Source organism: Ursus arctos, unplaced genomic scaffold, assembly GCF_023065955.2.
Source record: "Ursus arctos isolate Adak ecotype North America unplaced genomic scaffold, UrsArc2.0 scaffold_10, whole genome shotgun sequence".
NCBI lineage: Eukaryota > Metazoa > Chordata > Mammalia > Carnivora > Ursidae > Ursus > Ursus arctos.
Genome location: NW_026622764.1, coordinates 11,047,748 through 11,065,155, shown reverse-complemented (window position 1 = coordinate 11,065,155; position 17,408 = coordinate 11,047,748). Strand labels below are relative to the sequence as shown.

At 41.3% G+C, this 17,408-nt stretch overlaps 1 protein-coding gene across 9 annotated transcripts in view; it reads left to right on the top strand.

Annotated features, from left to right (window-relative positions):
- Positions 1-17,408, top strand: part of CLYBL (citramalyl-CoA lyase) — a 282,103-nt gene that overhangs the window by 182,815 nt on the left and 81,880 nt on the right. The gene's annotated exons all lie outside the window — the stretch shown is intronic.

Genomic DNA, 17,408 nt, shown 5'->3' with positions numbered 1-17,408 from the left:
TATATGCAGGGCTCAGACTTTCTTTCTACCATAGCAGGTAAGGACTGAGTATGGTTTGGGAGAGTTTGTTCATCCCATGCTAGCAAACCTATCAGCAGTGGCTCACCTGGCCAGGAGAGAAGGGATCTCACTTACCAAAAGAGCTAAAAAGTTGGCCATTGTCATAATCCATGCATTAGAAGAAATACACCTCAGAAAATCATATAGTCTTCCCCTCCCTTTTATTCAGAGGTTTGATTTCATTCATGCACAGGAAAAAGTCAAAATGCCTCTCGTGATGGACACCCCTCCTGGGACACATTGCCAGCACAATGAAGGGTGGATGAGCACAATATATGTGTTTATTTTCAAAGATAGCATGACATGACACCAGAGAGCTTTTGTGGCTGCCCATTCTTTTTTTGAAGGACTGCTAGAAAACGAGATGGTTGGCAAGAAAATCTATAGAAGAGAGGGAGGCTGGAAGATCCATATTTTCAACCAAGATGGGTGGGTATACTCGAGCCCTAGTTGGTGCTTGTCCCCAGATATTCAGAAAATACCTTGGACGGGGGTTTTTTGAGAGAAGACAATGACCAAAGCCTGAGGGTTAGGTGAATTTTCCCGTGGTAGTTCCCCGTGTGTGTTTCCCCACAGAAACAGTTCAGTGTCTCTAAAAACTGAAGGTTTCACTAGCTTGTGCCTTTCATCAAATTGGCTTTGCATGCATGGGAATTATTTTTAAGTACTCTCAAATGGTATCATTTCCTAGTTGCAAATTATTTGGGTATATTTTGAAACTAATTAAAAGGGAAATGTCCTATTTTCTAAAGAGCAGCATTTCTACATTTAAAAAATCAGATGTTCTCAGTGGGAAGCAGGGTTTTATCTTTGTCACTGTTGGCTATTGCTAAGTGCATCCCAGATTGAAAATCTAAATGAAATAACTACAAGGATTTACATGGGGGAAGTTTATATTGGAAAAGCAGGGGGGAGACTCACATACATATATAATACATAGACGATTTATCTGTGAATTTAGAAAGCCTTTTCTTGTCATTTTTTTTTTTCTTCTGTCTTGCTAGCTACTTGTTATTTCACTGTGAGCATTACAAACATGGAGGGCTGCAGAGATGCCAGGCTCCATCATGGTGTCCAAAAATTGGCTTTGTACATATGCTAAATTAGAGACTGGCTGGCAGAAGCAGTTCACAGATCCTGGATTGGCAGAGATTCCTCATGAAAGAAGGCAGGGCCGCAAGCCCAAGGGACTCATTCTCCAGCCAGCAGTCATGCAACATGCTCCATCCAACAAGCCAAAACCCTTTTTAAAATAAATACTGAGTCTTCCATCAGGAATCAGGTCTAGCCCAGGTAACATAGCCTCCAAAAGTCTAGTCCCCTTTTCTGTTTCATAAGGTAGAGACTGTATTGAATCTTTCATGGGCCAAGGCTTTGAGATTTGTCCCCAAAGGATCCAGGTCATTGCAGTTGCCTCCAGCAGTGAATAGGCCTCCCCAGTGTTAAGGAGAAAGGTAAGAATCTTACAGACAAAAACCATTCTGTTTTTGTCTTCCTTGGAAATAAGCAAACTGCTGTGACGGTTCTGATGGAGGAAGAATTAACGCAGCGGAGAAATGTATTAGACAGCCGGAGCAGATAAGTCTATGCCAAAAGGATCCACCATCTGGGTCTTTCTCTCTCACTGTGTCAACCAGAAAATGCCTCTCTCATTTATGAGTAGCTAGTTGATGGCTTTACTAGTCCCAAGAGATATACTTTATTTTATGGACAATAATGAGTTTTAATAAAAAACAGCTTTTTTATTGTTCTTGTTGTTGACCTTGGGTTCCTGCTTAATCTTAGAGTTGAGTACTGGAGAGGAAGTGAGGAGACTTATTTTCTAAGCCAAGAAGTGCTTTGGACTCAAAGAAGACATCTGATAAGTTACGGAACAGTTGTAAGTGGGGACATTAACTCCAGGTACTTTACCCTTCCTCTAAGAGTATAGTGAAGAATTAAGAGCTGACCTAGGTGACCCCAGTCCCAATCAGTGCCCTAATGTGAAAGCTGGATCAGAACCTTGTAACCTTTTGGGTTCTGTCAGTCATTCACTCACCTGAGTGCAAGCTCTGTGAGAGCAAAGACCTTGCTCATAGTACACACTTAGTAAATATCACCGAATATATTCATTGGGTTATGTCTTCATCGGTTTGAGCTGCTATTACAAATATCATAGACTGAGTCGCTTAAACAACAAACATTTATTTCTCATAGTTCTTGGGACTGGGAAGTCCAAGATCAAGGTATAAGACAATTTGGTTCCTGCTAAGAGTGTACTTCCTAATTCACAGATGACTGTTTTCTTGACTTTTCCCCACAATGCAGAGAGAAAGGTCATCTCTCCTGTGTCTCTTCTTTTAAGGGTGCCAATCCCACTCAAAGTATTCGCCCTCATGACCTAATCACCTCCCAAAGGCTTTACCTCCAAATACCATCACATTGGATGGTAGGGCTTCAACATACAGATTTTGGGGAGACTCAAACATTAAGAGCATAGAAGGTTGATTATCTCATTAGATGGCACCAGTGAGGCCAAAATTTCAAGAGTAATTCATGTAGGAGCAAGCTTTGCATCACATTCTGTATCGTGTGTGAAAGAGTGGAAAAGTGCTTACGTAAGCATCAGGAGACTTGAGTTCTAGTCCTGGCTCTGCCCCCATCATGTTGAGTGGCCTTTAGTAATTTGTTGATCTCTCTGGAACTTTTATTTCCTTGTTTCTAAAGCGACCAGATAATTGCTGAGCTTGCTTCAGCCCTAAAATGTGATTTTATGATTCAAACCTTAGCCAACTGTCTAAAAATACATTCTCTGGATGATGAAAGATATCTATGAGGCTTACATAGAAAAACTAGCATTCTTGGTAAACAGAATTTCTCCAAGCACACAACCTAAAGACTGTGGATCAGAAGTACTATTTTCCTCTTCCCCTTAACCGGTGCTCTTTCAGTGGAGGTAAGCAGCAAAAAGGGAGAGAACAGTCACTGAAGCACAGAATAAATGAGGAGGCTTCATATGGCTTCACACAGCACTGAGGTCTACAATGTAGTCATCAGAGCTAGCCAGGAATAAAGAGATGGCCTTAGAGGCATTCATGTGGTTGTGGGTGCCCCTCGGGCCAGAATATTACAGAGGGGAGTCATGTGTGAGGTGAGGGTTGTCCCAGGTCACCTCTAAGGTCTGCCCAACTCAACTACCCTGTGACTCCGATAGCACCGAGCCCTGTTCCCTCTCATACAGTGACACGCCTAGAGACCTTGCCAAAGACCTAAGGTAGCCCAGGCTCTGTTCACCTAAACAGAGGTGGGGAGGAGAGGGAAGATGGAAAAGGGAGAAGTTACCTTTATTAACATATTTTCTGTTAGCTTTTTGGGGAACGATTCATTCCACTGTTCATGTTCAATTTGGGGGTATGTGTATTTTTATTTAAAAAGTTACTGTCTCAAGACATAACTACAAATCAGAAAACAGTGCAATTAGGACACTAGATTGGAGTCATATATAAAACATTTTTAGCTGATTGAAAACAAAGCTGTAAGAACTGCTTTCACAAAGTACTGCTTTCAAGAGTGAGAAAGAATCAACCTAGGCTTAAAATCATATATCCAGTTCTCTCATCAGTGCTAGTAAATGGCATGGTGTGAAAAACAACACAGGCAATAGTTTTGCACATATTTGTTGATGGCAAGTCTCTGTTAGACAAGTCTGGTTTCATTTGCTATTAACCATGATTTAATAAAATAATTTTATCGTCATCTTTTAACTAACCTATGGTTCTTGGCTACCCAATGCTTGTTAATTTCTGACTCTAAGAACTGGAAGCTTTTGGGGCCCCTGGCTGGCTCAGTCGGTAGAGCACGCAACTTTTGATCTCAGGGTTGTGGTTTTGAGCTCCACATTGGTTGTGGAGATTACTTAAAAATAAATAGACAAACCTGAAAAAAAGAAAAGAGTTGGAAGCCTTTTGGTATTTACCCATCTGAAGATACTCTTGAAAACATATTAAGGCATGGAATGATTAAAATAATATACCTCAATTACTGGGGTGCCCAGGTGGCCCAGTTGGTTGAGCATCGACTCTTGGTTTCAGCTCAGGTCATGATCTCAGAGTTGTGAGATCAAGCCCAGAGTTAGGCTCTGTGCTCCAGACAGAGTCCGCTTAGGATTCTTTGCCTCTTTCTCTCCCTCTATCTCTGCCCCTCCTCCCGCTCATGCGTGCACTCACTCTCTCTCTCAAATAAATAAATAAATAAATAAACAAACAAGTAATATATATTTATATATATACTAACTGTGGCTCTCAAAATCTACATTCATATGCCAGTCCCCAGAACCTGTAAATGCAAACTTATTTGGAAGAAGGGTCTCTACAGTTAGGTTGTTGAGATAAGATCATCCTTGATCATCCAATGTCAAGTGTCCTTTTAAGTGACGCGGAGAAGGCCAAGTGGAGAGAGGCAGAGATGAGAGTGACACAGCCATAAGCAGTGCAGCTAGCACAAGCTGGGAGCAGCCAGGAAAGATTCTCTTGGGAGGGAGACAGCCGTGTCGACACCTCTGTTTCAAATTTCTGCTCTTCAGAGCTGTGAGAGAATAAATTCCTGTTGTTTGAAGCGGCCAGAATTTGTGGTAATTGGTTATGGCAGCCTTAGGAAACTAATACACTTCAGATGAGTACATCTCGAAGGATGGACATCATTAATCAGGAACTCTAATATCTCTTTTCCTATTAACCTCATAGTTAGTTTTACTGATAATAATCAAAGAATGCTGACTTAGAACATATTAATAATATTATTAAATAGGAATATTAGATCTCTTTTGAGATAAACATTTTTGCTCACATAAGAGGTGTCCGTAAGGGGCGCGTGGGTAACTCAGTCGGTTGGGCATCTACATTCGGCTTAGGTTATGATCCCAGGGTCCTGGGTTCAAGCCCTGCATCAGGCTTCTCACTTGGCAGGGAGTCTGCTTCTCCCTATCCCTCTGCCTGCCGCTCCCCCTGCTTGTGCTCTCTTTGTCTGTCAAATAAATAAATAAAATCTTTAAAAAAAAAAAAAAAAGCTGTCCATAAATACCACCTTCTGAATGAACCACTGTTTCCTTAAGATTTTTTGTAGAAGTAAACACCCCATAATCAGAGAAAAGGGCTTCATTGTGATATTCCTCCATCCTCAGCTTTGTTTGGTAACTTCATTTCTGTATCAGATCCATACTCTCCAATAACCTCTCCGTTGTAGGGCATTTCAGCTTCATAGTGTAATAGTACCAGTAAAATTCTGCTGTTTTATTATACATTTATCAAACAGTCAACTGTCTGGTCTTTCGGCCAGAATTTATTGGCCTGTCTTTTCTCAATAGCTCTGTCTCAGTACATCTTTTAACAACTGTTTCCCAACATAGTCTTCATTTCAAATTTAGAATATGATGTTAATCAATTTACTAGTTCACAGTTGAGGGTGAACAGCTTACAATGTTTGTGATAATATTGGATTTATTTATTTCCAAATGAGTGATTTTTTTAATAACAGCACATTGTGTACTTGCTTGTTTTTCCAAATCCAATTCAGTATCTAAGCAACTCTGCTTTGATGATTCACTTTCATTAGAAAAACTATGAAGGCATTTACCTTGGACTGGGTTATACCACTTATTGCTTCTTTCATACCTTAAGATGATCTCTTGAAAGAACCCACTTTAGACTCCATTGTTACCTTACTTGTACTTCTTTTTCTTATTATTCAATTCAATTCAACAAACATTTATTAAATACCTATCCAGTAGAAGAAACCAACGTGTAGATGACCATTTCAGTAGTTGGTAGTATGGACTGACTTAACTGGGTGTGAGCCAGTGTGTTCAGATTTATATAAAAACTGAGAAGTACCCTGGAAAGGAAGTTCAGTGTCAGGTTTCTCTAGTCCCGAAGCTACCTTCTGAGAGAAATGAAGAACTCATCCCTTAAGTGGACAGGACAAGTTGGCTGTTAACTCCTTATCACAATCCGAATTAGGAGTGTAGTTCTAGAAAGAGAGCAGAACATCAATAATAGCTCCATTTGACCACCAGTGGAGGTCAACTAAATGTGAGATATGTCACCAAGTCTGTTAAAGAAAAAAGCGGGAGGGGGGAGTTTAAAAATGAAAGAATGCATTTTTTTCATTAAATAGTTTATATTTTACTCCACCAGCTCTTACAGTTCAAAGGGAAAGGATATTTTTTTGTTATGTTAATCACCATACAGTACCTCATTAGTTTTTGATGTGGTGTTCCATGATTCATTGTTTGCATATAACACCCGGTGCTCCATGCAATATGTGCCATCCTTAATACCCATCACTGGGCTAACCCATCCCTCCACCCCCTGAAAGAAGGATATTTCTAAAGATTATTTATTTATTTATTTATTTATTTATTTATTTATTTATTTGAGAGAGAGAGCTCTAGAGAGCGTGAGCAGGGGAAGGGGCAGAGGGAGAGGGAGAAGCAGACTCCACACTGAGCAGGGAGCCTGACACCAGCTCAATCCCAGGACCCCTGGATCATGACCTGAGCCAAAGGCAGAGCTTAACTGACTGAGCCACCCAGGGAAAGAAGGATTAAATAAGCTCCCATTGTTATACAGCATTAGAATCTTTGAGCTGCTGCCATAGCTATGTAATGGTCAGTCCAACTCCACAGTTCAGTATTAGAAAGTCAGTATGATCTTTCACTAAACTGTGTCCTCAGGTCAGTGTTTATCAAAAATAAAGGAGGTGTTTTAATTCTCCTCATGCTGACTCTTTTGTCTAATTTTTCAGTTGGTTCAGAATTTTGATTGTCAAGAGGCATTATTTATCGAAATCCTAAACAAACACATCTAAAAATCAAATTAGTCATCATACACACAGACTCCCAAAATTCCACCTGTTCTGTTGTGTCTCCTCCCTCCATTTTTGGAACATGCCTCCCAACTCCCAACACACACACAGAGCAATAAGAAAGAGAATTATCTAGGACTAATAAAAGGATCGCCAGTCAATGCCCAGGGCTTAGAGGCTGGGAAGCTGGACTTTGTAACAGAGCCCACCTTCATATTGTTATGTTCTCCCAGACACTCTTCTTCCCTCAGCTGCATACTCTGCTCTCACCATCACAGGTGATTATTCTCTTCTTTTGTGTTAATGTACAGGCTCAGCTGCTGTAACAAAAAAACCCAAAGCTGCAGTGGCTCAAACCAAATGAGTTTTATTTCTGTTTTATCTAACAGTGCAGAGGCAGACAGGTGGTTCAAGTGGGTAGGCAGCACTCTTCCTTGAGGTCTTGAGAGACCAAATTGCTTCTACATTGTTGCTATGACACCTTAATCTGTGTGGCTGAGAGTGGCTCCATACTGTGATTGAGTTTCCAGCCTGTTAGACCGGAGAAGAGAGAGTGGAGGGCAAATGGCTTCCTTAAGGGATTAAACATTGCACACGCTAGTTCTGTTGCATTCATATGCTAGCCACAAGTGGGGCTGGGCCATGCAGATTTTGAGAGGTAAACCATATATACATACCCTGGTAAAATTCGAAGAGGCAAGAATGGGTGCTGGGGCCATGAGCAGTCTCTGCTACACTCTGTACAACCACCATATGATGTCTGCCTGTTGTATGTACATCACCTTGTGTTGCAGTTTTTCATTCCTGTTCACTGCAGAAAGCTTGTGTTTTTAAAATTTATTTAAGTAGTCTCTACATCCAACGTGGGGCTCGAACTTGCAACCCTGAGATCAAGAGTTGCATGCTCTTCCAGCTGAGCCAGCCAGATGCCCCAAGAAAGATGCATTTTTAACTATTTTTAGTTGTGGTAAAAAAAAAAAATCACATAAAATATACTATCATAGCCATTTCTAAGTTTACAGCTCAGTGGTATTAAGTTTATTCACATTGTTGTACAATCTCCAGAATGTTTTCATCTTGCAGAACTGGCTTTAAGCCCTCAAAATCCTGGTGCTTTAATATCCATTAATGCTTCTATAATCCAATCTAAAGATAGGTAAGCATTATCTGTTCTTTGATTATTCATTATTATATATTACATGTATGTATAAAGGCTAATAAGAAATTTCTGCTAACTTTTTAAAAAAATATCATTCTATCCAAAATGACAAAGATTACAAGCTTTTATATTTAAAACAATAGAATACTCAAAATATTAGATATTTTGCATTTTTCCACTATAAAATACATACTAAGTTGAAATGTTAATCCAGCAGTGTGTTATTACTCCTACCCAAAAGGAGGTAGTAAAGGTGTGTATTTCTATGATTTGAAAGAGAGGGTTTTCTTGAGACACGTGACTAGAGTAGGATTATACAGAGATTGTTGACTGTTAAAGCTAGAAAGCAGCTCAGAGCTCATCTTGTCAGTTTAGAAACTGAGGCCCCAGACACCTCAAATTTTTATCTTGGGAATGCCTCCATCTGTGGCATATTTTCCATGACAGATAAAAATGAGTTGCCAAAAGAATAATTCTGAATATACATACTGTTGTTTATCTTTAGGAGAATGACTGACTTTTATGAGATACAGTAATTCTCCCATCTTATTGTAAGTTTTTACACATATAACATTCTTAAAACCCTTTTGAAAAACTGAACAATTGTTATTCGCAATGGCTGGATTTAAGAGCACTGTAATGAAAGCCATGTTGTTAAGCACATTGAGTGGATAAAAAATCTAAAATCCTAGTCAAACACAGCTTTACCAGCCTTCTTAGGAGTTAACTGGCCAGCCAGACGTATGTCATGCGCTCACATAACATCCAGATGAAGAGCAGTGGGACCGCCGGCTCTGAGTTTAGAAAGAACATGGCCTAATATTTGCGAGGAGGTTGAATCCGTATCATAGGCTTCCAGAGAGACAGCTATGAGAACGAGGAATGTTGGAAGAACCAAAAACTTAGGAAACAGAGTGACCAATAGAGAACTTTGTAGGAGTCCACAGCCATGCTTACACAGAAGCAGAAAAATCACTTGCCAAGAGGATAGGAGGGGGTCCTGCCCTGGCCAGAGCTTCTTGGGGGTAATTTCGAAGACCCCTCCCCACTCCAAGACTCTGATTCTCTGTGATTCTTACTCCAGGACCTCAGTTACTGATCATGTTTACAAAATGTAAGAAAGAATCCATCATACCTAAGAATGGGGTACCTGCTTCTTACTGCAAGAACCTAACAGACATGGAAAAAACATGTGTGTGTGTATGAGAAAGAGAGAGAGAAAAAACGAGCGAGCAAATGAGAGCACACACAAGAGCAAGCAGATTCCCCATCTGACTCTCTAGGTTATCTTTCCAGATAGGGCACCTGTTCCTTGTCCTGCCCTACCCTAGGAACTCTGAGGGCCTCAAATCATGGTCAGACCTCAATGAGTTTATCTCCTCTACCTGGTTATGGAGGCAAGACTAATATGCCTAAGATGAAAGAGAAACCAGGAGACATTCTGGGGCTCCTGTTCTTGCAGTCTTCATTACTTCATTTTCCTCCCTGTCTCTTGCTCTCCATTCTTAAAAAAAAATAAATAAATAAAAATAAAAAATTTTAACTCACCGTCTATATATCACCACCTTAATCACAACCACCTCCATTCAAAAGTGCATACGACCTGAAAAAAGCTCAAAAACCTCTCACTCCTTCCTGCCTTCTTAGTCAAACATGACGAAAGTAGAGTTTGTTGCCAAAATATATTAAATATGGCTTGAGAAATCAGCTTACACAGAGTCCAAATTTAAATCTTTAAAATCATCCTCATTCCTAGACCAAAACAGCAGCAGATGGACAAAGGAAGAAATGGAACGTGGTCACATTTTATACCAGCAATATAGACCTTTTCAGATTGCACTAAGTCATTTGCCATCTGCAACCTGTGGTCTTTAATTCCTGCTGAGGCACTGATTCAAGATTCTGGGTTTGCGGTTTCTAAGTTGGAACAAAAATATTTAGCAGGTTGTTATTTTTTTTTTTTAAATCAATCAGTGGTGAGCACAATAGGCCTTCTGAAGAACCCAGTAACCTAAAGGCCACAGCACCCATAGGAAAGTAGACTCTAGATATTTATTATCTGATTTTATTCAAAATGAAAGTCCTAAGTTTTAATGGACAGACTAGCTCCCATTATCTGAGTAAATTTGGCCCCTTTGGGGACTCTCCTTAGTGCCAGGAGACCAACCACGTGTGTTTTCCTTTCAGTCAGGCATTGGGGACATAAGAGCCATGAGATCCCCTCCCTGTTATCACGTGGTTATAGCCCTGGTGGGAGGACACTGGGTTATCAAAAAAAGGGCAAGCTAGTATGAGCTCAGAACCAACCCCAAGTGAGTGGGCACCAGGAAATGGGATTTTAAATTTGGACGGTCCTTTTTTAAAAAGAAGTTTTCATATATACATTAAAACGAGCATGTATTTTGTTTTAAATCTAACATTTATTAACTGCTTATATTACTCCATTTTTAATCCTCGCCAATCCCTGAGTTGGACACTGTGAATGTCCCCACTTTTCAGATAAGGAAATTGAGTCACAGTGAGGTTAAGAAACTGCCCAGTCTCTCGCCAAGCCAGGCATTTGCACAGTTGGAACTTAGACTTGCTGGATCCAGAGCTGGTTTAGAGGGAGGCTCTGAGAGTTGGAATTTCATGGCCAGTCCTTTGGAGCCAAAATGAGCGTGTAATTTGACCTAGCGTTTGCACTTCTAGGATTTATCCTAAGGGAATATTCAGACAAGTGCTCTGAAATGAATGTTCTGGGATATTCATTACAGCTTTGTATATAATCTTTTAGGTATTAGGGCAAATGTCACATCCTCAAAGAAGCTGTTTGGCTGCCCTAGTCAAGTACAATCACCCCCCAGCTTGCTATCCCATTACTAAATTCTGTCCTCTTTGTAGATCTTTTCATAGGTTGTAGTTGTTTATTGGTTTACCGGTTTATTAGTTGCTTTCCTAACTGGAATGTAAGTTCCATGTAGGCAGGGACCTGCTATCTCTGTCACCTAAAATAGAACCTGCCACATAAAGAGTATTCAGTAAATATCTTTTGAGTGAAATGAATGAATGAATAGCAAAAAATTGGGGAAATTTAAAATCTTAGTCATTAGAGGATCGATTTGCTAAATTATGGCCTATCTATGCAATAGAATACTGTGCAGTCATTACAAATGATTGTGGAGATTTTCTCCTTCATAAAGATAAGCTCTGCCTATTGCTGGGTGAAAAAAGCAGGTGATGCATGTTTAAGATGATCCCTGTACTGGTCAGGGCTCCTGGTAGCCAGCCTCAGAATCTACTTTACTGAATTAAAGCAGAAAACAAAATAGTTTATTCTAGGCTACTGGGTAACTCACAGACCCTGTAAGATGCAAGGAGGGCCTCCACAGACAGGACACACGATTGGGAGCACAACACTTGAGTTCTGCATCACCTCAACAGCTGACTAGCTGTGCAACCTCTGAAAAAGTTAACTCTTGTAACCTCCATGTTCTTCAAGCAAACACAGATGACAAAACCTGCCCTGTCTACACCTCAGGACTGCCATTAGGGCAAATGAGATGCAAGCCCTTTGAAAAGTTAAAAAATGAGCTCCATCTGGTGCCTGGCTGGCTTGGTCGATAGAGCATGCGACCCTTGCTTTTGGGGCTGTGAGTTCGAGCGCCACTTTGGGTGTGGAGATTACTTTAAAAAAATAAATGAACGAATGAAAAAAACAATAGGGTATGAAACCAAGTTAAAAAAAAGTACTGTGTAACATTTACATCACTATTCAAAAAGATAAGAAATAACAAGTGTTGGTGAGGATGTGGAGAAAAGCTCTCGTGCACTCTTGGTGGGAATGTAACAGCCACTTTGGAAAACACCATGGAGGTTCCTCAAAAAATTAAAAATAGAAATACCGTATGATCCAATTATTCTACTATTATTTATCCAAAGGAAGCAAAAACACTAATTTGAAAAGACAATATGCACCCCTGTGTTTACTGCAGCATTTTTCACAATAGCCAAAATGTGGAAACAACCTAAGTGTCCACTGATAGATGAATGGATAAGGAAGATGTGTGTGTGTGTCTACACAAACACACACACAATGGAATATTACATAGCCATAAAAAAGATGAAATCTTGCCATTTGAGACAACATGGATGGATCTGGAAGGTATTATACTAAGTGAAATAAGTCAGACTGAGAAAGGTAAATACCATGTGATTTCATTCATATGTGGAACCCGAAAAAAAAAAAAAAAAAGAATTGGGGGCGCCTGGGTGGCATAGCGGTTAAGCGCCTGCCTTCGGCTCAGGGCGTGATCCTGGCGTTATGGGATCGAGCCCCACATCAGGCTCTTCTGCTATGAGCCTGCTTCTTCCTCTCCCACTCCCCCTGCTTGTGTTCCCTCTCTCGTTGGCTGTCTCTCTCTCTGTCGAATAGATAAATAAAATCTTTAAAAAAAAAAAAAAAAAAAGAATAAACAAAAAACAGAATCAGACCTGTAAATACAGAGAATAAACTAATGGTTACCAGTGGGAAGGGCGGAGGAGGGAGATGGGCAAAATGGGTGAAGGGGAGTGGGCGATACAGGCTTCCAGTTATGAAATGAAAAAGGCACAGAATAGGGAACACAGTCAGTGATACTGTAATAGCGTTGTATGGTGACAGATGGTAGCCGCACTTGTGGCGAGCATAGCATAAAGTATAGAGAAGCAGAATCACTATGTTGTACACCTGAAACTAATGTAACATTGTGTGTAAACTATGCTAAAAAAATCTAAAGAAAAAAAAATTTACATCCTTGTTATCCAGTGATTCTAAATGTGTGAACATATATATACTTCCTTCTAAAGCCATATTACTCAGCAGTGAGATGCCACTGGGATACCATTGGTCCTCTGCATTTACTAACCGTACATCACTAAGCATTAAATTACACATGGCAGTGGTCTAAACAAAAAGGTTGGTAATTTTGGCAGTTGTGTTTGCTAAGCTTGTGCTAAAATCTCCTTCCACGTGCCTTTAGTCACACTCCCTGTGGGGTTACCTCTGCTTCAGGCCTGTCCTTTTCTCAAGGCTCAGTAAGCTTGCCATTTGCGGGGAACATGCTGTTTTCATCTCTGAGATCTGCAGTGTCTAGCATCAAAGCTTGGCTTCTCCCTGAAAGTCTTCCCTAAGCAGCATCCCAAGGGCTGACCTCTGGAGCATCAGTGTCCAAAGTCACTGTCAACCAACGCTTCATGTGTGATTTGGGCAACTGATCAGGTATCTTTTAAAGGCTAGATTTAATAAGTTTTTTAATTTGCTTATAATTCTATTTTTTGGATATATTTTTAAAGATTTTATTCATTTATTTATTTGAGAGAGAGAAAATGAGCAGGGGGAGGGGCAGGGGGACAAGCAGACTCCCTGCTGAGCAGGGAGCCTGACGCAGGGATGCATCCCAGGACCCCGAGATCATGACCTGAGCCGAAGTAAGATGCTTAACCGACTGAGCCACCCAGGTGCCCCTTTTTTTTGGATTTTTTTTTTTTTTTTTACTGTTTGGTTTTCATTGTCCACCTGTAGTTAGGGAAAAACAGGTTAAAAAGGACTTTGATGTTCCTGAAACCAGGCATGTGTTGTAAGGTGGGATGATGTTCCTATTTCCTGTATGTCCAGAAGCCTTTCCTGGCAGAGCTTTTAGCCCCGGAGACTTTCATCTTCATCTTGCACGAAGGATACAATTTGGTCCTGACGCACGGATTATAGAAGCTGCTGAGCGTCCACACAATCTGTTACGCTAAATCACACCTGGTGTCTGCACAGAGAAGGCCCTGGCAAGCTTCCTCACCACTGGGACCAAAGCCTCTGACTCTGACGCCAAAACATGGCAGTGTTGCAGGGAGCCTTCCGAGAGCCTGGCTCACCGGCATGGTAAATTAACCTGCTTGTTCTCACGTTAAATGCTTTATGAAAATTTACTGGGCGATAAAAGAGGGAAGAAAACCCAAGTGGTTCTGCACTGAGTCTGCCTGGAACCAGTGAAGGAATGAAGCTGCCGAGAAAGTCAACATGAAGAGCTGGCAAGAGGACAACGTGTACAACACAATGAAAATCAAGTGTGGTGCAGGCCATTGCATTGTTTTCTTAGCATTTTCTTAAGGAAGACATTGAATTACAGAAGAGCTGGTGTTCGTGAGCTAGGTAAAATGACACTGGGCTCTGCCGCTTTCTCCGTGCTACCCATTTCCAGAGGAATGATGGCATGCTCCAATAGACTGCAAAAAGAAACCTCCTCCCATGTGGCGTGGTCCTTGAGAAGGGCCCTTTGCAATAACCAAACCATAGTTACCAAAGGGCAGAACCTGCCTTTTGAAAAAATAAAATGTTCTGATGGCTGTTATTGTCCCCCATTCTTCAATTTTCCGCATTATATTTTTCTTCTCTTTTCCTTGTTGATTTTTTACAATATTTTTGGAAGATTTTATTTATTTGACACAGAGAGGGAGAAAGACAGAGAGAGAGGGAGCTCAAGTAGGCAGAGCAGCAGGCAGAGGAGGGAGAAGCAGGCTCCCCGCTGAGCAGAGAGCCCCATGCAGGACTCAGTCCCAGGACCATGGGATCATGACCTGAGCGGAAGGCAGGCGCTTAACTGACTGAGCCACCCAGGCGCCCCTCCTTGATTTTAGAATAAAATAAAATGTCAAAAGAGTAGGATGGAGAAGTTCTACTCTTTAAAATACCTATAAATTTTGGGGCACTGGCTGGCTTGGTTGGCGGAGCATGTGACTTGATCTCATGGTTGTGAGTTTGAGCTTCACATTGGGTGTAGAAATTACTTAAAAATAAAATCTTAAAAAAAAATAATGGAGGCGCCTGTGTGGCTTAGTTGTTTGAGTGTCAGACTCTTGGTTTTGGCTTAGGTCATGATCTCATGGCTTGTAGAATCGAGCCCCACGTTGGGCTTTGCATTCAGCAGGGAGTCTGCTTGAAAGATTCTCTCCCTCTGCCTCTCTCCCCACTCTCTCTCTCAAATAAATAAATGAATCTTTAAAAAACAATAATAATAAAATAAAATACCTATGACCTTGCCACTTGCCAAAAAGAAACAAAGCCTTTTTGATGGCCACTTCCTTTGGGAAATAATAGGAAGCAAGACAAAGAGCAACAACAACAAACCATGAAAAATAAATGATTAGCTACTATAAAATGAAATGTGGGTATATATTTGAGCAACAGAAAGAAAAATCTATCAACAGATGACTGGATTAAGAAGTTGTGGTCCATATATACGATGGAATATTACTCAGCTATCAGAAAGAACGAGTTCTCAACATTTGCTGCAACATGGACGGCACTGGAGGAGATAATGCTAAGTGAAATAAGTCAAGCAGAGAAAGACAACTATCATATGATTTCTCTCATCTATGGAACATAAGAACTAGGATGATTGGTAGGGGAAGAAAGGGATAAAGAAAGGGGGGCTAATCAGAAGGGGGAATGAAACATGAGAGACTATGGACTATGAGAAACAAACTGAGGACTTCAGAGGGGAGGGGGGTGGGGGAATGGGATAGACCGGTGATGGGTAGTAAGGAGGGCACGTATTGCATGGTGCACTGGGTGTTATACACAACTAATGAATCATCGAGCCTTACATCGGAAACCGGGGATGTACTGTATGGTGACTAACATAATATAATAAAAAATCATTAAAAAAATAAATAAATAAATAAAAATCTACAAAGATAGAACCAACTGGTAAAATCATGCAGGGGATTTTAAAATTCCTTTTCATTTTAAAGCCTCAGCTACATTAAAAGTAGTTTGTGGGAATAATGATCCAGTATAGTGTATTGCAAGAAATACTTCATGTTCTATCTCTGCCATCACAGAGCTTATTCAGTTACCTGATTTCTTCATTCGTGGCCGCCAGGAAGACTAATTAAGAACCCTGTTTGGAATGATGTTCCTCCACGGTGTAAATCTTCTTCCCCAAAATGTGATGTCAAGACCTCGTGCCTACAGCTTGCTGAAATTCCCATTATTTTGGTTTGTTGAATTGCAAGGCTGTTCATGCCTTATCATTAGACATTTATACTTCTCTTTGTGAGCTTTTATAACCTCCTACTTATGGAGACAAGATTCTTTGTGTCAGCACCTTAGAGAAGTGTTGTGGAAGCAGTTGGCACAGAGACAGGAATTTCCCAGCAGCACCGTGGGCGCAGCGGAGCTCCTGTGTGACCCACCTTAGCACGGCCGTGGGGAGAAGTGGGCTCGATTCACCTCCAAAATTGTGATGGGCAGGAAAACAGATGTTTTCTCCTCATAGACGTAAAGCTTTGGCTTTTTAAGAAAATTGGTTCTTAATCCTTACAGTAGGGGACAGTTCGGATTAGTTACTAGCAACGTACCTCAAGTGGGCTTGTAACCTAAAGGCGGCCATCAGCCAAAATAGTTGTGAGCGTCACACTAGAACCGTTCAGGCCAGGTGATGGTGACGTGGCTGTTAGCTGCTACATCTCTGAAACCGTGACAGGACTGCCTCATTACATGATGACCCAATCACTCTTGACTTAATCATTCAAAAAGAATGAAAGGCCCACAGACCCTGCCCTGCGTGGGTGGGTAGTCCGTGGCACCTGTGGCAAATGGCAGCCTTTTCATCCTTATAATGAAGGTTGGTGCAGAGTCCTTTGATGACACCATTCCCTTTCGCTTGTTTACTTTTATTCTCCCACGCAGACTGCAACCCAGCAGGAGGGCTTTTAAACCCAAACAGTTAATTACCTTCCCTAACCCAGAGACTTCGAGAAACACAAATGTAGCAAGTTGAGAGGGAGAGGGCAGCTTTGCTTGGGGCTGTGCTTTGCACCAGGTGGGAAGGGAGCCACCTTCGCCATCCTCAGGGCAGAGAGAGACCAATTAGAAGGCAAAAGGGAGGGAGGTGGGCCTCGTTCCCACTCCATGTGTACTTTACATTTCTTTTTCAGAAAAGAAAATCCACTGTACTTTCCTATACTGTACTCTGAATCCCAGATCAGAGACCCATGTAAAAACACCCATTCCAAAGACAAAATCGAGTAGCTTCAGGACTAGAGGGCCTCTGGGGATAAAAGTGCTTCCTTCACGCTCCCGAGATGGAAAAGTTGCCCATGGGTAGAGCAGGCTCAAGTGGGGAGCTTCTCCACTTAGCACTCAAGGGACGGTGGAGGGTGGACCTTCTCCCAGTCCAGGCCTGGGCACCAGGAACTTCCACTGTGGAGAGGACTTTAACTGAACTGCGATTCTTGCCCCACCAACCCTACCACTCTTTCCTCCCTCAATGGGGGAGGAAATGTAAGGCTTCAGCCCTTATAACCCTAAATTGGAGCTCACCCCTGCCCATCTGGA